The sequence below is a fragment of the Sus scrofa genome, chromosome 11 (assembly GCF_000003025.6).
Source record: "Sus scrofa isolate TJ Tabasco breed Duroc chromosome 11, Sscrofa11.1, whole genome shotgun sequence".
NCBI lineage: Eukaryota > Metazoa > Chordata > Mammalia > Artiodactyla > Suidae > Sus > Sus scrofa.
The window spans coordinates 52,783,393-52,809,204 of record NC_010453.5 but is presented as its reverse complement, the minus strand read 5'-3'; the positions used below and the strand labels follow the sequence as shown (position 1 = coordinate 52,809,204).

The following is a 25,812-nucleotide window of genomic DNA, read 5'->3' as shown; positions in this document are numbered from 1 at the left end:
GATATCTTTGCCTTCAAAGGAAGGAAATTAAGATGAATAATATCAGTATGGTAATACGTCAGTTACGGAGAGTGGAAGAGAATGGCATTCCAGACAAAGATAAGAGCATGTTCAACAACACTACATTTCAAAGAAACAGGCCAATCATGAAATGAGAAATGTTTTGTGGGACGACATTCCATATCCATGCCAGTTGTAATGCAAAATGAATGCTAACAATTTAGCACCAACTGGAAAATTCTACAGTACAAGGAATTCATATAACATTTCAGTAATAGTATTGACTGAATAGAAATCCAAAGGCTTTATCTCTAAGGAAAGCCTGAGGTGTTTTGTTAGTATATTCGTCAAGTATTTCCCAAAATTAATAATAATATCTATTTCAAACCATATATTTGCACCTAATAAATGACTGCCCCTTTTCACATAAGATGTTTTGACAAAAATCTACTAAAAGCTTTTAGCATTTGTAAGATCCTTTTAATTAACTTTGAAAAGATACTGAATCTTCTACTTTCTGTTATCCCTTAAAGCAACAGCACAAGGAAGAATGGGTGAGAATCAGGAAATAGCAGAATGGAGCTTTGTGTATTTGCAACTATTTCTAGATATTACAGGATCCTGATAAATGAATGTTAATTCTAAAATATTTAAAACTATTCTATACATAGCTACATAATACTACTGTTACCTTTTGTTTAATATCACCTCATATGAACAGTTTCTATGCCATTGGTCCTATAGGCCACTCATGAATAAAATCAATAAATTCAATTTACTTTAATTCTTTGCTCTTCTAGATAGTCACCAAACTCAGCAATAATTTAAGTGATAACACAAGAATTTACATAAAGGATTGTAATCTCCCAGGATTCACCAGACGAGGAATATATTGCTTCAGCTCTATCTACTTGAAAAACCGGAGGTTTAATCTCTTCCAAAGATTTCCATGCTCACATTCTATTGAAAAATCACCAAAAGCTTATCAAAGGGTTTGATTTATTCGATTACATATCTGTTTATTTGAAGATTCCTTGTGATGTGAAAGGATTTTTGTTTGTTTGTTTGTTGTTGTTTTGGGTTTTTGTTTTTTTTTTTTCCTGCCCTTTAGGGCCGCACCTACCGCATATGGAGGTTCCCAGACTTGGGGTTAAAATAATCGAATAGGAGCTACAGCCTCCGCCTAAGCCACAGCCACAGCAACACTGGATCTGAGCCGCAGCTTATGGCAACACTGGATCCTGAACCCACTAGCAATGCCAGGGATTGAACCCGCTTCCTCATTGATACTAGTTAGATTTGTTTCTGCTGTGCCACAATGGGAACTCCAGGAATTTTTTTTTTTTTTTTTTTTTTTTTTTTTTTTAGTGTATAATCATAGCCACTCCCCAGAGCTATGCAGTTTTCCTGTGATCTCTCTTTTCCATCTCCAGCTATATAAGACCAGATCATTCCTGCTTGGCCACCGCTGTCCAGGGACAGCCCATTATTTCTTATAGGATTTAGTTTCTTCAGAGAAGGTATTCTCTTAGTGGAGTGATTTGAGCCAGTGGTAATACAGTCCTATTCTTTTTAATAGCTCTCTCGTCAGACAGTATTTTTCTATCTTTGTACGGAAAGATCATATTTTCCTGATTGCATAGCTTTATATTTTCTTTTTTTGTAAAGTCTTAAGGCTATGTAGTGTTGCTTCATCTTTGCATTTTCAGGTTGTTTAGGTTATTTTAATTCCTTTGAATTTCCATGTGAATTTTCTAATCACTTTGTCAGTTTACACCTACACACATCCCCACATCCCTACACACCCACACAATGTCTGCTGAACTTTTGATTAAGATTGCACTGAATCTGAAAATTTCTTTGGGGGCAATAGATAGCTCAGTCATAATGAGTTTCGACATTATTCATTAACAAAGTTTATATCTCCACTCATTTGGGTTTTATTCATGTCTTTTAAGTTATATTTTATACTTTCAATATGCAGGTCTTACCTATCATGCGTTGCATTTCTCCTGAAGTACTTAATTCTCATATTACTACATATTTTTCCAATAACAGGGAAAGGCATTAGTGTAAACAACTCAGACTCAGTCAACAATACTGGCCCATAGGAAAGTGTGCATTTCTAGTGCCTAGAAATACAGTTTACATTAACGTATTGGTCTTTTATCCTGTATCCTTGCTAAATTTACTCACTTCTAGTTGCTATTTTGTGGACTGGATTTTATGCATAGATGATCATATTGTCTGCAAATGAAAGTTTAATTTACATATAATAATTTTTTACCTCTATAGAGTATGATTTGGGTCTTTTTTATATCTTTAATGTCACTACTTTTTGAACATACGGAATAATATTGAAATATCAATCTTAATATCCTTATTTGGTAATTCTAACATTTACGTCAGTTTTGAGTCAGTTTACACTGGGGGGTTTCCTACTTATCTGCATATGTAATAATTTTTATAGGATGCCAGATATTGTGAATCTTGGCTCCTGTAATTATTCTCCAGCTTTGTTCTGAGATGAAGTTATGGGAAACTATTGGATTCCCTCTGGTATTTCTTCTGAGATGTGTTAAGTGAGATTGAAGCATGCTCAGTCTAGGGATAATTATCCTCACTGCTTAAGCCAAACCTTCTGGTACTCTCCCAATGCCATGTGAACTTGAGGTTTTCCTGTCTGGCTCTACTCTTAGCCCTCAGAGAACACCACACACACCTTTAATCCTTCCAATCCTTATGATATTATTAGTTTAGTTGTACAATGTATTCAGTATTTTTAGATTATATTCCACATAAAGATATTATAAAATACTGGCCATACTCCCATGTTTTACAACGTATCCTTGTAGGTTATTTATTTTATACCCATCACTTTGTTCTCTTAAACCCCTTCACCTTTCATGCCCCTGCTCTCAGCCCTCTCCCCTCTAATAATCCAGTTTGTTTTATTTTATTAAGCTAGAAATGAAACTAACTTTTGCTTGTTTTTTAACTATTTCTAAACTGCATGGAGTTCCCACTGTGGCACAGTGGTTAAGAATCTGGTCACTGTGAAGGCATGGGTTGATCCCAAGTCTAGTGCAGTGGGTTCAAGGATCCGATGTTGCTGTAGATGAAGCATTGATTGCAGCTGTGGCTCAGATTCAGTCCCTGGCCCAGGAACTTCCATATGCCACAGATGCAGCCAAAAAGAACAAAACAACAATAACAATTGCAGGTCTTACAATTGATATTTATACTTAAAGTATTTCCTTTTTGTTACGTAATAAAACCCTTTTATTTATTGTTAGGTCTTGCATCTAGAATCAAAGAAAAGAATGAGTCATATCAGAGCCAGAGTTCTACTGTAGAACTGTCTTAGAATATGATGGAAGAGAAAAAGAATGTGTGTGTGTGCATATATAGCTAGATAATGACTGGGTCACTGTGCTATACAGCAGAAATTGACACAGTGCTGTAGATCAACTATAACTTAATAAATATATATATTTCTTTATCTTAAAAAATTTCTATGCCTATCCTAAAGGTGTCTAAGTGATATTTCTCTAAATTTAGCAGTATGACACATATTCTGACAGAGATGGACAAGTGTCATATGAATATTGGACTCACATATCCTAGGAAACCAACCAAAAGTCTTTTTGAAAAGAGAAATTTAAATCTATTCAATCATTTTAAAGTTGTACTATGATAATTGCCAGGATTGTCTTCCATAGATCATGAAAGAAATAATTGTAACATAAACAAATGCAGTGATAATTTAATTTCTACAGTTTAGCGGCAGTTTACTGAACTGTGCAACAATCTCCAATCAAGACTCTTATTTCACACTTCTCCCTGTCTTCCAGTAACAGAGAGATTCTTTGCTACTATATAATTTCTTTTGTGTTGGTATGGGTTTCCTATATTTATGTTAAGTTATTCCAAAGAGACAGATAAGCTGTGGTGTTAGAAGGTAGAGGAGTGAGTGGAGTGGGAATGGAGTGTCAGAAGGGGACGTTGAAACCTTGGGTGATGCTTTCCAAGCTCTAGCTCTCATTCTTGGTGGTCATATTGATGTGCTATAATTGTGCTAATTTATTGAAACCACTTATGACTTACACAGTTTGGTCAAATTGACATTAGAAATGTGTTCATTTATTAAGGTCACAATCTTACTGTTTTCTATATATTGTGTTTTGCACAAGTCTATAGATAATATTGTATATAAGTGTATCTACATGTAAGTCTATAACTATATATTTGAGTATGACTTTAACATAATAAAGGAAATAATTTGGCTCCTACTCCCATACATTTCAAATGATTGGCAAATATTTTTAATTTGCAGTACTTTTAGAGTTAGTGAGTTAATCATATGAAATTAGGTTCATTAAAGATGTACCCTTTTTGCTTTTCCTAATAAGCTCATCATATGATGTTTATATTTTGTATTGATTTACAAATCCAATTTGCATATTAAAGGCATTAACACCTGTCAAGTATGAATCTAATATTTTTGCAATTTGTTGTTAACATCTTGCATCTGTGATTTTAACTGTTCAGAAGTTTTCATTTTTACATTAGAATTTTTAATTTTTATTTATGAGCTTTCTTTCACTTAAATTTTCAAATGTTGTTGCCATTCAAAAATGTTATGATATTTTAATTGGTTTAATTTCATTTGTTATGGTTATGTCTTTAAAATTTGTTTTGAGGTAATCATCTAATGCCTCAGAATAATATATTGAATAATTTAAGAAATAAGACAACTAGGAGTGATGAAGCATAGGAGATTTCTTTAGTTAGTTATGGAAACTGGTTATTGAGTTTATGTATGGCTCTTGCTTTTGCATTTCATGCCAGGCCTGCAGTCAGCAAAGCAGGCAGTTCAGAAGCAAGATAGACATTAAATAGGGGAGACCAAAGACAAACTGGACACACTGATGAACTTGAGTCCACTTGACTATCTCACTACTTCCAAGCCTCCAACTTTGATGACGTTTGATATTTGCAGGAGAAGCCGGCATCCTGTATGTCATGGAGTTAACCTATTCCTAGCCCTGGGGTCAGGGCAACTTGAACAAAGCATATGGCAGGAGCTAAATAAGCTGTAGGCCTGTTTGCTGCTCCAGGAGCTGATGTGCTTGTCCAGTATTCAGAGAAGGTGGAAGAGAAGTTCTAGCTGATGCTCAGTGAACTGTGTGTCTGGATGTTGTCCCATTTCACCCACAGTCTACACATCAGCATATGCATGAACAGTATGCATGAGTAGCACCTGATGCATTGCACCCGTGTTCTAAGTGTAAAAGGAAAATTGGTGCTCTTAAAATTTACCTTTCAAATCTCATTGCATTCAAAATGTCTCAAGTGGCCAACTAGACCCAGAATAGTTCAGGGAAAGGAATTATGGGTATCATAGTTCTGTACTCCAAAATAAGTGCTTGAGTAACATTCCATAACTGGATGAGCCTCATAACTTACTTCAAGGAAAGCAGTGCTGTTTGCATTAAATTTCTTAATATTTCTAGAAATTGAACCAGTTCTCATTACATGTTATGCCATCCTCTGTGTATTGCTCAAATCTGTAATCTTCTTATCATCTCCCTTCCTAGAGAAGATGTAGATCAAGAGTTGTAGTGATATTTTGTTTTGGTAAAAGTTGGTATTAGAACCTGGGTTTGAAAATCTCCTTATTTCAATATAGGCCACATGACTCTGAAAAACAGCTCTCTCAGACTTTCAAGGAGATACCTTTTAAACTCTTCCAGCCCCTACCTGTCATACTGAATTAATCTCCAAGGTCTTTATACATGTTCCATTTTTTTTTCCTTTTACCTGTCACCGTTCAAATTAAAATTGTTATGACAGCTGGTATTACTTGTATACCATTTCCCCTCTGACGATCACCTCCAATCCATCTGTCTGATTGATATTTTTTACTTTTGACTGTTTTCCAGTCTTTCCTATATATTCACAGTTTTCTTAAATCATCTCCCTACACAAAATATTGAATAATTATCCATTCCTTTTTCAGAAATATTTTAATTTCCTGAGCTGACATTCAGAATTATCTGCAAACTAACTGCATTTCACAATCCCTTACATTCCCATGCCAGTTTCCTCTCCATGAGCTTTCTTTGGTCTCCAGGATTTATCATTTCAGTAGAGGAAAGATGAGTGGCCCAGATATGGATCTGTCTTAGTATATATTATACATATATATACTTTTTCCTAAATATATATATATGTATTTTAGAAAAAAATTGAAAGCTATAAACATACTTTGCAATAAATATTTCCACAAATATGCCTTTTATTATTCTTTTTAATAGATTATGTCATCTCCAAATGGAGATGGGACCCATACTGTAAAATAGCCTTATTAGAGAGATAGCCATTTTTCTCAGGGATACAATGATCATTTGTAGCATTGGGGAATTCTGGACATTTTTGATAATATGGCTAAATTACTAAAATTTAAAGATAAAAGGATTCAGGAAAAAAGATATTCCCAGTAACAGTTACTATAACTTTATTTTTGTTTTAAATCTTTGGAAACAGAGATGCCAGAAAAGATACAACAAGCAAAGGAATCTCAATTACCCTGACCTACATTTCCAGACTAATTCTTAAACACTTATCCAATCTAGGTCTAGACTCCTATCAAAGTTGACAAGTAACTGCCTTGAGAAGCTATTAAACTTTTATTCAGAGTAGGAAATGTACTGATATAATTGAGAAGCCAAATCATACACTTGCAACATATTTTTTTTTAAAAGAGGAAGGGGGAGAGCAGAAAAGGTAAAGAAAAGCATCTCCAAACATAAATTAAAGAACAAAAAAAAAACAAAACAAAACAAAAAACAAACAAAAAAAACACCTCCTCCTTGAGTAGCTAGTAAAACAAAATATATTAGCAGATGGCATGAAATAGGCAGTAACTTTTAATTTTCTTTTTCTTTCCCTCATTACCCAAACTGTCAACTCATATCAGACAACCCAAATAAGATATATAAGGGATAAGAAAACAAAATTTTAGAGAAGAATGAGGAAAACATAAGCAATGGATCACTTAAACTATTTGGATATGTTTAAATTCCTGGCCACGTAGTTTCAAGTTGAATATAATCTACTACCTCAAGTTCTTAGAGAGTTATCAGAAATTATTTAAGTCAGGAAAGTATACAGGAGGGCACTAAGCCTGGAAATGCCAAAGTAGAGTTTTTGTGTTCAATGAGATAAAAACATGTCTTTTTTCATGACTTTACTTCATATATAATAGATATTTCTGAACATCTCTGACCTAGAAAATGGAGATTAAAAAGAAGAGTACATGGGACTGACCTAAGAAGACAATAGATTTGTGGTGAATGTAGGTTTGTGAGATGGGCAGTGTAATTGGAAGAGAGTCCTCATGTAGAGATAAGTACAGTGTGTTGCACAGAAGAGAAAGTAATCAATTTTCACCGTAGGAGACATACAAATAAGACTTACACAAGAAATAGCATCATAACAGATAAGTAGGTATCTGAAGGGCAGAGGAAACAGCATTAAATGAACACTGAATAGCCATTGCTTATATAAAGAGTAAGTGGAGTGACTCGGCTATAGGGCGTATGTGAAATACAGAAGGAGAAAGTTGGCAGGAGGTAAAGCTGTTTAGTAAATTTAGGTTAAGATTCTCTATGCCACAACAAAGAGTTTGTGTCATCCTTAAAACTTTTGATATACCTTTAAAAAATATAGAAGGGTTGAAGCGCCATTTTTTCCAGGGTACAGTGGTAATAAACAGAACGTATTTTTTAACCTGTTATCCACATAAACATGGCAATGTGGGCTTTCAAAATCGATGTTGAAGCCTAATGGTTGGCTTTTGGCGTGGTACCTAAAAAATGGGGAAAGACATACACAGACACACACAGACACACACACACACACACACACAGACTCACAGCAGCTGTGAGGAGGGAGTGGACAGTTGGGCAAGAGATGAACCCTATGACTCAGTGCCACATGAGATGCCTTTGTCAGAAGTGCTGAGGAGCATGAAATGGCAGAAGTTAAGCAGGGTACCGGCTGAGAAGCCAGGTAGGCATCTATATTCCACTATAAGGAGTTTAGAGTGTTAGCCTTAGGCAGTAATAAATCACGGCTTTTTTTAAAGTAGGTGAGTAATGAGGCTGTGGAAGATAACTTTGGGAATCTGGGTGGCAAGGATTACTTAAACCAAAGGGAGACAGAGTAGAGACATGGATTTAGATAATGTTCGCATTTAGGTTACAGTTGTGGCAAAGCAGAGAATCAGCCCTGTGAAGAGATGGTGCCTTGCGCCATGCAAGGCAGTGCCATTGGTCAGTGTGTTTAGTAAAACTTAGAGTTGGAAGGGAAACAATCATGAGAATGGATGGAGGCAAAGGAGGCAGAAAGGGCAGTGCTAGGTCTGCATAATGCTTTTTAGACTACAAAGTGATTTTTGCATTATGTAATCTTCATAATTATTATCACATTTTACATTTGCAGGAAAAACCGAGACTTGGAAAACTTAAGTTATCCAAACATTTAATCAAAGAAAGACCAGAATGTGAAACTCATTCTAATTTTTGCTTTAGCACTCCTTTGCTTTAATGCATGAAGAACAAAAGCTAACAAAAACAATAAAAGAACAAAAAAACCTGCAAAAAACGAAGTGTTTCTGAAAAAAAAAAAAACTCCTGTATTCACAGTTGTAGGTCATTTTCCTGATGTTATGCTATTTGCTGGTACCCAAGAAGAGCTATGATTGATTTTGTATCAGTTTTTAACAAACCTTGAGCCTATAGTGGCCACTTCTTTTTGTAAAAAAAATTTTATTGGTACTTGGTCATGAAAAACTCATTTACTTATAATCACTAGCTTCTCTGGAGTTCTAATGACAGAGTTTTGTTGGACCAGAAATTTATGCCTTGCCAAGCTAAAATTTCCACTCTCTGAATCATTAAAGAAAAATACTGCTGACCCTTAATTTTGTTCATTTCCTATACTACTTAACAATTCGTACTTCATGTAACCAGTTTTTTAATATCTTGAAATATAATCACATATCATTGGTTTTACACTAAAGGGGTAGAAGTTAACAAAGGTGGTAAAAGAGATAAGAAATTTTATGTTTATTTAGAGGGAGGTGTAAAATATTTCCAGATTTGCAGGTATCGCAGGAGTTATCATGATTTGTCCTCCTTAACTCCTCTATGTTGATAGTTGGCTTTTCAGTTTTGGTAGAGTACAAGTTATTTTTCTTTTATTAATTCTGCTATGGGTGTCACATGTAAAAAGTCTGTACCTTATCTGAAATGTAAAGACTTTCTACTATCTTTTTTCTAGAAGTTCTTTCATTTTTTTGTTTTGTTTTAAATTTAGGTCTAGGACTCACACTGTGTTAGTTTTTTCCACAGTGTGGCTGTTATGAGTCAGTCTGTCTGTCTGCCTGTCACTCTCCCTTTCACGTGGATATCAAACTGCATATACATCATCTTATCAAAACTCCATTGTTTCTCCATTTCATACCTATCATAGATTAAATTGTGTTTCCCCAAAATTCATATGTTGAAGCCCTAACCCCCAATGTGACTCTATTTGGAGTTAGGCTTTTTAAGGTGGTAATGAGATGAAAGGAGGTTGTTAGGCTGAGGCCCTAATCTCACAGGACTGGCATTCTTATGAGAAGAGGAAGGTAATTCTCTCTTTCCACATTTGCACCATAGGAAGGCCTTGTGAAGAGCCAACAAGGCAGCATTCTGCAAGGCAGGGAGGCCTCATCTGAAACCTACCCTGCCAGCTCCTTGATGTTAGACTTCCAAGCTCCAGAACTGTGAAAAAAACAAATTTCTGTTGTTTTGCCCACTCACTCTGTAGTGTTCTGTTACAGTAGCCCAAACAAGCTGGAGCAGCATCCTTATAACAATCAACAGATCGGATATACAGGATGTATTTCTACTCTGTACCACTGTAATATTTGTTACTTCTCATTACAAAACCACAGTCTCCTGGGTTTTTTTTCCTTCTTTTTTAAATTTAATTTTATTGGAGTTTGTTTCTGTTTTATAATTCTTTTGTGTCATTATTTATTAGATTCTACATATAAGGGATATTTGTCTTTATTCTATGTTTCTATTATTATGCGTGCTATGAGTTCATTCATACATTTCAATCACAGTAAAATATAGAACATGAAACATAAATATGCACTAAGATCTCTATCTCTAAATATTACCATCATTTGCAGTTACATGAACATTATTCCAATAGTATTTTTATTTATTTATAGACACTAGATTTCTAAATATTAATATACCAAAGCTGATATTTTTTAAAATATGAACACCAGTGCTGTTAATTTATACAAATGTATACATAGTATACATATTGTTTTACAGCTTATGTTCATTTAATATACATTATCTGTGTATTTATAGATCTACTCCACTCTTTTTCATTATTTCATTTTTCATTATATGAAACACATAATTTATTTAACTATCTATTATTATTGTTATTATAATTTTTTTAATAGCCACGCCTGTAGCATATGGAAGTTCCTGGGCTAGGGATTGAATAAGAGCTATAGCTGCTGGCCTACACCACAGCCATGGCAACACCGGATCCAAGCCACATCTGTGTCCTGCACCACAACTTGCAGCAATGCTGGATCCTTAACCCACTTAATGAGGCTAGGGATTGAACCTATATCCTCAGAGAGACAACGTCGTGTTTTCAACCCACTGAGCCACAGAAGAAACTCCTTAACCATCTATTATTGACTGACTTTTCTGTTCTTTTTCTCACAATCAAACATAATGTTATAATAAACATATATATTTGAATTGTACACACACACACTACATGCACGAAAATTTGAGGATCTCCAATTAAGACACATTACCAAGTTCCACTCCTCAAAAAATTGTATCTTTTTATTCTCTTTATGTTTGCTGACAGTAGCCACTATTATTTTTGTTCTTAACAGCTTTCTATATGTATTTTAAAGAGCCTATGACCCCACTAATACAATTAGCATATCTAATGAATTAACTTGCTCAGACAAAAGAGCCAAGATGCATCCTACTAAAACTGCCAGTTAGGTTTCTATGAAAGCAATTCAGGGTGTTCATGCCTTTAAAAATTCAGGTCTGTGCTGTATAGAATTTGCTGAATTACTAACCCTTTATTTTATTTCTCATTTTAATGATTCCCATAGTCTTTTAATAACCTCCATTACAGAATGTTAATTGCTTTTTTATGGCTTCAATAGAAAGGTTGCTTATGATTAAATTTTTTAAGTTTATTGAAGTATAGTTGATTTATAAGGTTGTGATAATTTCTGCTGTACAACATAGTGACTCAGTTATACATATACACACATTCATTCTCTTTCAGATTCTTTTCTCACTTAGGTTATTACAGAATATTGGGTAGAATTCTCTGTGCTCTACAGCAGGTCCCCACTGGCCAATCATTCCATATACCTCAATGTGTATATGCTAATCCCAAACCTCCAGTCTATTGTTGCTTTATCATAAGGCTTGAAATCAGGTAGTAGGAGTCATCCAAGCTTTGTTCATCTTCTAAAAATTAATTTTCATTATTCCTCACCCTTTACCTTTACATGTGAATTTTAGATGCAACTTATACATTGCATCGGAATCCCCCCTATGATTTAAATATGGTTGTGTTTAATCTGTAGATCACTTTGAGAAGGATTTACATCTTAACAACATGGGGTCTTCCAATCTTTGGACGCAGCATATCTCCCCACTTATTTGGGTCCTTGATTTCTTTTCATCAGTATTTTGTAGTTAGCATGCATTATGTTTGATTAGATTCATACCTAATCATTTCATGTTTTTGCCATACTTTTTAAAATTTAGTTGTATTGAAGACAAATTGGCATACATTACCTGCATGCTTAGGACATACAGATGTATTTTGAAATGATTACCATAGTAAGGTCAGCTAACATCTATCGTCTCATATAGATATAAAAGAAAAGAAAGAAGGAAAGGAAAAAAAACTCTCCTTGTGATAAGAACTCTTAGGATTTACTCTCTTAACAGCATTCCTATATACCTACAGCAGTGTTAAATAGAGTTATCATGTAAATCACACCTCAAGTACTTATTTATTTTATAACTGGAAGTTTGCTTTTTGACCATCTTTCTCCAATCCCCTCTCCTTCCTCCTCTGGTAACTACGAACAAGGCTGATCTATTTTTCTATGAGTTTGATTTTTTCTTTTTTTTTTTGATTCCACATGTATGTAATCTCATACAGTATTTGGCCTTCTTTCTATGACTTATTTCACTTAGCTTTAAGGTTCACTTCGCCTTAAGGAATTTGGAAATTCATCTGTGTTGTCTCAAATGGTAATATTCCTCATGTTTTATAACTGTATAATATTTGTATTTAATCTTCTCATAACTTCTTTATCTATTCATTCACCGGTAGACATTTAGTTTGTTGCCATGTCTTGGCTATTGTAAGTAAGGCTGCATGAATATGGGGGTGCAGATATCTTTTTCTAGTTAGATTTTTTTTGTTTCCTTTGTGTGTATTCCCAGAAGTGAAATTGCATGAAAACATGTTAGTTCTAATTTTAGTTTTTTGAGGAACCTTCATACTGTCTCATATGGTTTCTGTACCACATGACAACTACACCAGCAGTAAATGAGTTCTCATTCTCCTTCTCTTCACCAGCATTTTTTATCTCTTGTTTTTTTTTTTGATAATAGCCATATCTCATTGTGGTTCTTACTTCAATTTTTCTAATGACTGGTAATGTTGAGTATCTTTCCACATATCTGTTGAACTTTCTACATCTTTGGGAAAACGTTTATTCAGGTCCTTTTCCCATTTTTTAATTGGACTTTTTAAATTATTATTTTTTTATAAAAGCATAATAAGAACATTTTAAAATTTCTTGATAATATTGCACTGCATAAGACGTAAAACAGTTTGTCCCTTTTAACTTAACTATGCTAAAAAAATATGTTGATGGTTTGCTATGTAGTACTATTTCTATCCTGGAACTTAGAAATATAAAAAAGAATTATGATATTGTAACAACTGCTTAGGATGTCTCTGTCGCTTAAAATGGGACATTTTAGGGAAGCTGCCAAGAGAAGATGAACACTTGAGAAGAATGAATGAGTCAGCCAACTCAACAGCAGAAAAGAGTAGATTTACAAAGAGCAGATAGATAAAATATGTGCAATATTGGAAAATCTTGGGAACACTGGGTACTTTCCTGAAATTTTAAATTATTTATTATATTTGAAGTGTATGGCATGTTTTGTTGGAGAGGGAAATGATTAGTATGGAGAGGTAGACAGAATCAGTGAATGGAGGGGCTTCCTTTCAATATACAGAATTTAAAGTAATAAAACTATAACGAGAGTTGTTTATTCTAAAGTTGCATGGAGAAAGAATTTGAAGGGGGCAGGTTGATAAGGAGTGGTAGCCAAATGGATGTAGAAGATAAGGCAAATGTTATCTATAATTATTTCGCTAGGACAATAAAGTGATCCCTTTCAAGTTGTGTCAGTGGCCATATAAAATCCCTGTGCTACTTTTAAACCTATTTATTTATTTATTATTTTTCTTTTTTGATGTACAATGTTGTGACAATTTTTGCTGCGCAGTACAGCAGAGTGACGCAGTCATACACATATATACATTATTTTTCTCATTCTTTCATCATGTTATGCTATTTCAATAAGAGTAAGTAAAATTTTGTAATTTTTCCACTTCGTATACCACATATTCTTGAATTCACTGTTGTTAGTCATACTAGTCCAGTGATTATGCTGTATTTATTTAATCTCTGCTTTACCACTAAATATTTAATATATAGCTTTTCATCTTAATAAAATTTGTTAAACATCTTTATACATTTTCCTCCTCTTATATTTTCCTTAACCCATAATTGGGAAGTGTAGGATGGGGAAAAGAATTCTCAGTAGTTCTTTGATTCTTAAATTTCCATATTGTTTTCCTACAGTAGAGGATAAAAATTCCAGTTATCCCACAATCTCAGTTTTTAACTCTACTGTATGATTTCAGTTAAAATGGCTGGCAGAAAAATTATTTTTGTTTACTTCCTGTTTACATGAGTAAGGTTATAGAATATAAAATATAAGTATATAGAATAAGTATATAGAATAATGAATAAGAGCAATTGTGTGTGTATTTTATTATTAAAATTGTTGTTTGCACATGATTTTTTTAAAGTTTGGAATTTCTGAGCTCTAAGATATAGCATTTTTAAGTAGACTGGGTAGAATTTAGACAAATTCATCACATAAAATTTGAATATATATTTCCACCCCAACTTCAGGTAAATCAGTATAGTCAAAGAGTCAGAAAGAGCCTAATAATTGCTAGTGTGCACTAGTTAGAAATGCCCTTTAGTACTGATATTTTTAGGGACAATATATGATATGGTCAGTGTTTTTGTCTTATATTTTAAGGTATTAAATACTTTCATTTATTTCTTAACACAGATTAAATTTATACATGGAAAGCAGCGTTGGATATAGCTTTATGCATTTTTATGTCAGATAGGTTTTGTGTGGTTTATCATTAGAGTAAAAAAAAATTTGATTAAGCATCTTGAGCTCCTTAGAGAATAGAGCAATAGAGATGCAAAATAATAAATAATTGATGATTTTACAAGGCTGCCTTATAAAAGTGAAATATTTTTATCCTACTGTCTCTGGATAAATGAAATATATCATGATGAAGTAACAACGCATGTCATTTTATGTATCTAGGTTCCTAAATATCCATGACAGACAAGTCTATATATTATGGGAGCTAATATGAGCACATTCAAACTCTGAAGCTTCACTTAATCATAATCATAGGGATAAAGTTTTTAAAAAAAAAGTATCCTAAAAAAAAAAAAGTATCCTAAAGTGGAGCATATCTACTAGAAATTCTGAGGTATGATCTTCATATATGATTCAGATTATTCAGTCCATCCTTCTTTGAAAATGCTGGAAAATTGCAGGATAAAAAATTGATATACAGAAATCTGCTGCATTCCTACACACTCACAAGAGAAAGAGAAATTTAAAAAGCAATCTAATTTACAATTGCATCTAAAAGAATAAAATACCTCAGAGTAAATATAAGGTGGTTAATGATATGCATTTGGAAAACTATAAGAAACTGATGAAGAAATTGAAGATGATACAAACAAATGGAAAAGTATGCCATACTCATGAATTGAAAAAAATTAATATTGTTAAAATGACCATACTACCCAAGTAGTCTACAGATTTAATGCAATTCCTGTAACAATACTAACTATATTTTTCACAGAAATAAAGGATCCTAAATTTGTGTGGAACCACAGAAGATCCTGAGTTGTCAAAACAGTGTTAGGAAAAAAGATAAAGCTGGGCTTTTTACACTGCCTGGTTTCAAACTGTATTACAGATCTATGATAACCAAAACAATATGGTACTGGCACAAAAACAGACTCATGGATCAATAGAACAGAATAGAGAGCCCAGAAATAAACCTACAAATGTGTATGGACAATTAATCTACCACAAAGATGGCAAGAATATACAACAGGAAAAAGACAACCTCTTTAATAAATCGTGTTAGGAAAACTGGACAGCTACATGCAAAAGAATCAAACTGGACTACTTTTTCACACCATATACAAAAATACACTCAAAATAGAATAAAGACTTAAATATAAGTCCTGAACCATAAAACTCCTATAAGAAAACAGGCAGTGTGCTCTTTGACATTGGTCTTAGCAATATTTTTTTTTGAGGGGGGTGGCATTTGTCTCCTTAGGCAAGGGAAACAAAATTAAAAATAAACCAATGGGACTACCCTAAATTTAAAAAGCTTTTGCACAGTGAAGGAGACTGTCAACAAAATGAAGACTGCCTGCTGATACTCATAAACCATATATCTCATAGAGCTCAACTCAAAAAAAAATAATAATAATAACACAAAACCAAACAACTCGGTTGACAAATACACAGAGGACCTGAATATATATTTCTCCAAAGAACACACAGAAGTAGTCAACAGACACATGAAAATATGCTCAATATTACTAATCATTAGGGAAATGCAAGTCAAAATTAGTGAGTTACCACCTCACACCTGTCAGAATGGCTATTATTATCAAAAAGACAACAGATAACAGGTGTTGGTGAGGATGTGGAAAAAAGGGAACCTTCATGTACTGCTGATAGGAATTTAAACTGGTGTAGCCACTATGGAAAGCAGTATGGAGGTGTATCAAAAAGTTCAAAATAGAACTACCGTGTGAACCAGCAGTTCTACTCTTAGTTATTTATCCTAAGCAAGTGAAAACAGTAATTTGAAAAGATACATGTACCTCTATGTTTACTCCAGCATTATCTGCAGCACCAAAGACATGAAAGTACCCTAAGTGCCCATCAATGGGTGAATGTGTGTGTGTGTGTGTGTATACACACACACATTATATATATAATAAATAATATATTAATCATTATATTAACATACGTATATACACATAATACATTACTATACAAATATATAATTATATAATTACATATGGTTATATTAATTATATAATTATATATTGCATTAATATATATCATAATATAATTATATAATAATTATATTAATGTATTATATAGTATGTAGTGTAATGTAACATAAATATATAATTAATGTATAATACATATTAATGTGCAACATATATTTAATATACTAATATATAATATATATTATAATACATGTATATATATGTATCAGGGTATTTTCTCTTGTAATTACCAGCTTCAGGTCTTATTTATTGTGGCAAGAATGAGAGAAATAGTCAACCATTTAGTATTTAACGTTAACACTGCTGGGCCAGGATAGATGTCTCTGTATTTTCTTTCCAAGATTAGCAGGTTTTCTTCTCTCCCCTATTCATGTACAAACACTGCTGTTGATTAAGATTCTAAACTTTCAGCCTTTCCCCACACCCTCGTTTGCTACACCCATCCTCAGAATGTTGGGATAGGGAGGGAAATGGGGGATGATTTATTTCTTAAGCCCACAGTGCAACCTATAAATTATAGTCTTGAAATGAGGGGAGGGTATAGATCAGACAGTAGTACCCTGAGAAAATACTTTCTTAATTGGAAATCAGTTTCTAAAAGTCAAGGGAAGAGTTGTGAGTGTTTTGGGATGGAAGGGTGGGAAATCTGGTTTGGGCTCCATGGAACTTCCTTGGTAAAATGGCTTAAAAAATGCATATTTTATATATAATGTATTATATATATATATATATATACACACACACAGTGAAATATTAACCATAAAATAATGAAATCTTGCCATTTATGACAATATGGAAGAATCTAGAGGGTATTATGCTTAGTGAAATAATTTAGAGAAAGACAATTACTGTGTGATTTCACTTATACATGGACTCTGAAAAACAAAATAAGTGAATAAATATAACAAAACAGAAGCAGAGCCGTAGATATAGAGAGGCAACAAAGCATGATGGGGGAATGAGAGAAGTAGGTGAGGAAGATTCAGAGGAACAACCTTCCAGTTATAAAATTAGTCACAAGTATGAAATGGATAGTGTGAGGAATGTAGTTAATTGTAAAGCAGTATCTTTATATGTTTACAAACAGTAACCAGACAGCATGCTGAGCATTCTGTAATATATATAGTTATTTAACTATGTTGTACATGAAAAACTATCATAGTTATAGGTCTATCATACTTAAAAAACAATCAGACTCATAGAAAAAAAGATCAAATTTGTGGTTACGAGAGGTGGGTGGTGGGGAGAGGGAGAAATGGCTTAAGGTAGTCAAAAGATGCATGCTTCCAATTACAAGATAAATAAGTACTAGAACTGTAATTTACAACATAATAAATATAATTAACACTGCTGTATGTTTTATATGAAGATTGGAAGAGAGTAAGTCTTGGGAGTTTTCATCACAAGAGATTTTTTTTTTTTTTTTACTTTGCATCCATATGAGATGGCAGATGTTTACTAAACTTACTGTGGTAATCATTTCCTGACATATGCAAGTTAAATCTTTATACTGTACATCTTAAACTTTAAAGATTCTATAGGTCTATTATACTTAAAAAAGCTGGAAGGGAAAAAAATACAACAAATAGCAAGTGTTGGTAAGGTTGTAGAAAAAGAATCCTTGTACACTGTTGGTAGGATTATTCACTTGTGCAGCCAATATGAAAAACATTATAGAAACTTCCCAAAAAAAATAAATATAGACTGGCCATATGATCCATCACATTCACTTCTGTCTGTTTACCCAAAGAAAATAAAAACACTAATTTGAAAAGATATATGCAGTCCAATGTTCATGGAAACATTATTTACAATAGTCAAGATATGGAAGCAACCTAGGTGTCAATTGATAGATGGTTAAAGAAGATGTGATCACACACACCGGAATATTAATCAGCCATAAAAAAGAAAATTTGCCATTTGCAAAAACATAAATGGATCTAGTGGGTTTTATACTAGTAAAATTAGAGAATGACAAATAGTACATGATCTCGCTTATACGTGGAATCAAAAAATCAAAACAAACAAAACAAAAGCAGACTCATAGATACAGAGAACAAGTGTCTGGTTACCAGAGGCAGAGGGTGGGAATGTGGGTCAAGACATACAATCTTCCACTTATATAAGTCACGAGGATGTAATATACAGCATAAGGAGTATGGTCAATAACATTGTAATAACTTTGTATGGGGGTGGATTGTTACTGGACTTATCATTTCATAATGAATGCAAATGTCAAGTCATTATGCAATACACCTGAAACTAAGAATATTGTATGTCAACTATATTTCAATTTTAAAAAAATCTATTTTGTTCTTTAATGATAAAATAACATCTCAGGTTAAAAGTACATGAATTGCTTGGTTTATAATGGGTCTTAGTTAGTGAGGGGTGCTAAGGCTTAAGATGCATTAACTTCATGTTAAATCTACCACTGAACATAAATGTTGATATCTGAATCAATAATTAAAAACTAAAAACTCACCAATGGTAGTATAGTATCTGGTTTTATTTAGGTTTCTTAAGTCATAATTGCTAACATGGTCAGATAGACCCCAAGATCCATCCATAGATGATTGTCCCTGAAAATGAAAAATAAACAAAAATATAATTCTCTAAAATATATTGAATAAAATGGATCCTAAGAAATATGTATATCCAGTCTAAGTAAAGCTTACAAGTTTTCTGAATTGCTAAAAATAGACAAATTTAAATTAAAATTGGCAATTTTATAATTCATGGTAATAAGCAACATTTTATTCTCTATCTTTTAAAAGCAAGATGTAAGAAAAAAACTTGTTTTTTTTTTTTTATTTTTACATTTTTTTTTTTTAGAACTGCTCCCGTGGCATATGAAGGGTCCCAGGCTAGGAGTCTAATCATTGTTACAGCTGCCAGCCTACGCCACAGCCACAGCAAAAGCCAGATCCAAGCCATGTCTGTGACCTACACCACAGTTTACGGCAACGCCAGATCATTAACCCACTGAGCAAAGCCAGGAATCAAACTCACAATCTCATGGTTCCTAGTCGGATTCATTTCTGCTGCACCACAATGGGAACTCCAAAACTTCAGTTGTTTGTATAGAAAGAACGAAAGAAGGATGGGAGGGAGAAAGCAGGCATTTTAGTTAATCAGCTTTAGAAATTCTCACAAGAGTTTAACCGAATGGGTTGTGAGGCTCTCAGGGCCTCAGTTTCTTTATATTTGAAATAGAGAGGCTAAGGAGTATATATGAATTACATGGAATTGAACATGTGAAGTAACATTGGAAACTGAAAAGTTGCTGTGTACAAAAGAAAGGTGTTAATTTTTACCTTCTCGAGGTTATATAGATGGAAAGCTCAGAATAGAACACAGAACTCAGACTGACTTGCAAGCATCTGAGCTAACATGTGAACAACTCAAGTCAATATTGGAGTTTCATCTGCTTGGCAGAATAGCTTTAAAGGTGACTTGTAAAGGGAATTGTCAAAATTCCCTCAACTGGAGCGGTAGATGATGAATGCTGGTAATAGCTGTCTAAAGGGAGCACGTTCAGTACCCTATTTAGTAGAAAACTCACTTTTTTCTTTGTGCTTTAAACTAATAAGCTTTTAAATATCCTTTTTAGCTCTGCTAATAGGATCATTCAGGACACATTTTGACACAGTTGAAGGATCTTTGACAATTCCCTCAGTCACTTACCTTTAAAGGTTAGCAGGCAGTTGCATTATAAACTCAAGGTTTTAGAGCTTTCTACAATTCCTATTATTTATTTCATCCAAAGGATCATTTATTTAAAGAAATGAAATCACAAAACTGTTTAGTCCTGCACTGTGGTTAGTGCTTTTGCTATTTTGAGATTTTTTTTTTTTTTCCTTGGAACAGATGGGATGTTTTGCTTAGGGAAAACTTGCATTTGTTAGCTTTTTTTAAAAACATATTTCCAAGATTGTCAAAACATTACAAAATCATTAGGAGACTCCCATGTTAGAGTCTTGTCAGACATTTCATTATAAACTTACATTAGGACTCCAGCTATTTTAAATCACCAGCAGCTTCAGCCAAGCACAATCTGTTAGTGAAGTTGAAATTTGTTTAGGGAGTATTGTAAATGAATTGCTGTAGTTCGTAGCTCAAAAATGTCAAGATGAGTTTGTTGATAGAGCTCTGTGAAATTAGACCGGAACCATAAATCAAGGGGAGCCACTAATTCTCTAAGATTCAGTGACACATTGGGAATAATGTGGTTTGTGGTCAATTCTTTCTTGTTATAAGGTATCCCAAGAGAGTAAAATAAGAAGTATAATCAAATTTGTCAGCAGATCTGCAAGTGTAATTCAGCTTCCAATTATTAGTGTGTGTGCATCGTTGAAAGAAAATGTATAAATTTTATCTTGCTTTCCACTTGAATACATTACATTTTTACTTTTATGTCATTAATCTGAGTGAACAGAATGAGAGAGCAAATGCTGTCAAATAAATATAAATTTAATATTTTATAAATCAGCTTAGGCTAAGTAATGCAGCTCCAAAAGTAAGAAAACCCCATTTCCGTGGTTTCTTAACAACAAAAAGTTGATTCATGTTGTTAAATGTTTTTATTATCTGGCGTGATCTCCATGTCCCATTCACTCCAGAACCTAAGCCAAAGAAGCACCTACTCTGTCAGACCTATCGAAGACCTTTGACATTTAGAAGTCAAAGGGAAAATAATGATGACAAACTAAATGATAGCGCTTAAAGTTCACGTCTTATTTGGCAAAGCAGGCCATAGGACAGGCCTGAGGTCAGTGTGAGGAAGGGTAGTGATTTGTTTTTTGTTTTTTTTTCCCCACCAAGTTTCATGGACAAAGTTTTGGTTGAGAGGATTAATAAGTATTTTGAACAAGTAATGCCTATTATCCCAAAATATAGGCAGGTGTAAATTTACTGAGGAAAGCATAATGTTTTATCTCCTAAAGAAATAGATAACATTTGGGGTATTAGCTCATAGATTAAGATTGTGGGAAGTTCCCTTTCTCCCTTCTAGATTAGCTTTTGATTTGAGTTAGTTCAAAATGAGATCCTAGGAGTAGGAAGACATTCACATACCCACAGATCTCGTTAATATCTTTATGTAAAAAACTCTTCAGACTAATGAATTATTCTGGGCTGAAGAACACAACTCTATGAAAATTTTTATAAAAGACAATAGTTAGACAATTATTAAGAAAGTATTTTAATTTCAAGCTGAATCTGTTCTAATTATAGTCTCAAATTCTTATAAAGGGATATATAACATGTAACTTGGGTTAAGACATAACATTTCACTGTAAAATAACAAGAATTAGTCATGTATAAAATCATTTCTATCTCATAAAATAATGCTGGTTGTGAATTATAAATTCACATTAATTGTGTAAGTATTAAGAGTTTAGGGAGGCTGTATTAATAAGACAAAATAAGAGTAGTCAGGAGAAATAAGAGAAATTTCAAATCTAACGGAACTATATTTGAATTTTAATTTCTGGCAAGTTTAGTAGACGTTTTAACTTGTCTTTCAATTGTTATTTTTAAAAAGAAAATGAAAAGGCTTTTTCAATATTGTCTTGAAAGATACATGACCATTAAAAAATTTAGCTCACTGCCCCCCCTTCATCTTCATGTGTGTGCCAACAATAAAAGGCATTTTTTAATGAGGGTTATATTCTGGGGAGCACATTCCTGTGGAATCCATATGAAGTCTGTAGGGAAGCATATCCCAAGGATAGTAATTTCAGTTCATGAACGAATTCATAGATGACACCTTTCAAGGAAAACACAAAGTAAGGAATATATTTTGTACTTTCTCCCAGGAGGTAATACTGTTCAATACGAGTGTTAAATGAACAGCAGGTAGGAATTCCCGTCATGGCTCAGTGGTTAACTAATCCGACTAGGAACCATGCGGTTGCGGGTTCGATCCCTGGCCTCGCTCAGTGAGTTAAGGATCCGGTGTTGCGTGAGCTGTGGTGTAGGCTGGTGGCTACAGCTCCGATTCTACCCCTAGCCTGGGAACCTCCATATGCTACCAGAGCGGCCTAGAAAAGGCAAAAAGACAAAAAATAAATAAATAAATAAATAAATAAATGAACAGCAGGTAATAAAACTTGAGCAGCTGTGGCAGCTAGACAAATGTGCAGCTCTAGTTTTCCTCAAGTCAAGTTAAGGAATTATATTTATCATTTCCATGTGCTATGTATTATTCAAAGTAACACAAAAATAATGTCCAAAATTGCAATTGAAATCCAAATGTCATTGTATTACCCACAAATCTACTTACTTACATTAGCAACTAGACTGTACAGTGCATTTTATTAAGAACATGGTTCTGATGATTTTATTTACCTTTGATTAAATTATACATTTAGAAAGATGATGCGTTGCAGCTCTCTATAGAACCTACATCATTCTTGTAGTCTACTCTTAAGCCTCTAAGGATGTGTTTTTTTAATTGGGCCTCTTAATAAATTATTAGTACTTCCACTTCCACAGTAACACGTCATTCCTGGAAGGAAGCATACTGAAAAGAAATTACAAATGACAGAGTGTTATGTTTATCAATAGTGGTGAGTCCCGGTTTTGTAGAAGAGACATAAAAATAATACGATCATTTTCATCTCTTCATTTAACTTTTGCAGTAATTTAGTTATTCTATGTTTTGGGACTTAGAACAAAGGCACTATTGAAGGTTTTCAAAATCTTTCAGCCCATGTAGAAAATTGAAAAAAAAAAAGAAAATAATAATTCAAAGGAAGCAATAGAAACCCATTAATGTTTCTAAGAGCAACTTTAAAGAGGCCACTTATCATACTGCAGGTTCCCATCAGTGCCTAATTTCACATTATTAATCATTTTGCAGTAAAAAAAAAAAAAATGCCAGTATAAAGACCTAGCAATGGTTGTACAGTTGGGGTTAGAATTCGAGTCTCATTGCAGCCCATTCCAAGCTCAGCAAATGATTTCATTTTATTTGAAGTGTAAGCAGATATCTAACATGTACTTCAGTGACCGTTTTACCCCATATGCTTTCACTGTTAATTGGGGTATTAAAGTCCATGTATTTTCTCTAAACTATGAGAATTACATATTGAATATTTTAAAATCAGAAAGCTTGATTTTAAAAAAGCAAATACCTTTGCTCTTTCTTATGTGCTTTATTAATGTTCATTAAGTGTATTTGTGTTTTAAACATTTCTGTGGAGATTCCTGCAGCGTCCCTGCAGTGCCAGGACGTAGGCTCTATCCCCAGCCTGGCACAGAGGGTTAAAAGATCCGTAGGTTGCAGTCTATGGTAATTATTCTGTTTAGTGAACAGTAACATCGTGTGCCGCATAAAGAGATTAAGATAAAAGATATTAAGACAAAGCATATAGTATGAGCAATGAAAGAGCTTAATATGTTTTGAAAATAACTATATACATAAATATTTGTTCCTTTTGAAAATGACTATATTCATAAACAATATTTGTTCTCTTGATTTTCTTCAAACTGGCAAGGCAAAATTTAATAATGAAATTTGGTATTAAATTCTGCAACAAAAATTCAGAGTTAAGTAGTAAAAAGTTGAGAAAGTATTTTCTCTAAGAGATAAATTTGATTGGATCTTACTCTTAATCCTCTAATTACACACTTTTAAGGCATTTCTAGATAGTTCATTAAACATTTCATAACAGCAAAGGGCAAATATATGAGCTAGAAGGGAAAAATGACAAAGTATATGACAAATAGCATTTAAAATGTGTTTTGACACTTCATTTTTATGATAATAATGTGTCTTTATACCTTTTACTTAATATTATAATTGAAATTTATACTGTCGTTCCCCCATCTGCTGCTTCTAAAGGACACAGTCATCTGTCATTAATTTAGAGTTCTCAGGGTATTATTTAATTATAGTTTTGCAATTAACACCAAGCAGGAAAAATATTCCTGGTGTTTTCCTCATTTTCCTGCTAGAATGGCACACATAGTTATATACCCACATTCATTCTTAATGAGCTTCCTTTCTTAAAATTAGAAATTTGTGGTATAAAAAGGTCATTTAAGTCTCACATATAAAATCAGCATGCCATCAGAAGACATGTATTCTGATTATTTTAAAGGGTAAGTATAACTATTTTCTGTTATTAAATTTTTTGAAAACTCAAAGAAATTAAAAACAGTATCATGTGCAGAAGTGTCATTTAAGAAGACTTTAATGTTCCTGCTGTGTAGCACAGGGAACTCTATCTAGTCACTTGTGATGGAACATGATGGAGAATAGTGTGAGAAAAACTGTAATAAAAATTTTTAAAAAGAATAATGTAATGTACTTCATTTTTACTTTGACTCATGTTTTAATATTTATATGTCAAAGTTAAACTTCTAAATATATGTTAAAATTTCCCCAGTTACGCCAGCCTGTGAGTATTTTAAAGTCAGAGCCACAGATATAAATGTCACTCTCTCCTCTCCTTTGCAGTTACAGGAAGTCAGTCCCACAGTGAGTAATTTGTTTCTGTTAATCTCCAGCCAACCTGTGCTAAAAAAAATAAAATGAAATAAATAAATCTGCCAACAATAATCACTTTGCTGTGGCCATTTTATCCTTCCTTTTTCTGTCCCTATTATTGATGAACTTTGATAAAGATGCTGTATAAATGCCTTTTGCTTCCAGCAATATTTCTCATGCTCCTGATGAAAACATAATCAATGCCAAAGGTATCATCTTTTGGCGCTTCCAAATCTGCTGTGTCAAGTGCTAGAAAGTACTTCTAACTCCATGGTTAAAAGAGCCAGAGAGATCACGTCCTCATTTTCTCTTTTTTACACACTGGCACCTTTGGATCTAAGCCTTTCCAATTGCATTCTCAGTATTTCTTTTCAGAAAAATAAGTTCATTAGCAATGCAGTAAGTCTCAGCCAGCTGTCCACCTGATCTGACAGGGTTGGTCATCAGGCCTTCTTCTTCGTCCTTCCTTCTTCTTTTCTACTTTGGGTGACAAAGAGAACTCTTATTCTAAAGATCTACTAAGACACTGAGATTTAATAATAAGATTGCAGATTGCTACCCCTCACCTACAATTTACCATCACTTCAAGAGGGCTCCAGTATAATAATACCCCAGTATTACTATACTCCAGTATAATAATAATTCTATAGCTGAAAGACCTATAGACTTACGCTGTATTTAAGGAGGAGGGTTTAGGAAAACCCAAAGACAACAAAGGGGACAAAAAAGG

The 25,812-nt window shown here is 33.5% G+C and overlaps 1 long non-coding RNA gene across 1 annotated transcript in view; it reads left to right on the top strand.

Moving 5' to 3' along the window:
- The window catches only part of LOC110255835, a 542,938-nt gene that overhangs the window by 143,583 nt on the left and 373,543 nt on the right, over window positions 1–25,812 (top strand). The window lies entirely within an intron of this gene.